The following is a 318-nucleotide window of genomic DNA, read 5'->3' on the forward strand; positions in this document are numbered from 1 at the left end:
CAAAGCCTTTGTTAGCAGATTCATGGAACCTCCATCAAACGTTGAGATGGGTCAACAGTATGGAGCGTAGAGAAGGATCTTTTGAACGTGTCCTTGACATGGTTAGTTCTGTTTGCAACAAACCAAAAAAGGATCAAGGGTTTTTGGTTTGGTTTTTATGTTCAGTAAGAAACTGGGATAGGGAAAACGGCTTCGAAGTCAGTGCTCAACATGATGGATTAGCACTCTATAAATACAGATACTTTAAAGATTACTTATTTATTATGGATTGATTCAATAGGATAGTTTTCTAGCACCCAATAGTATTTGAACTAAACT

The sequence above is a fragment of the Borostomias antarcticus genome, assembly GCF_949987555.1.
Source record: "Borostomias antarcticus genome assembly, chromosome: 8".
NCBI lineage: Eukaryota > Metazoa > Chordata > Actinopteri > Stomiiformes > Stomiidae > Borostomias > Borostomias antarcticus.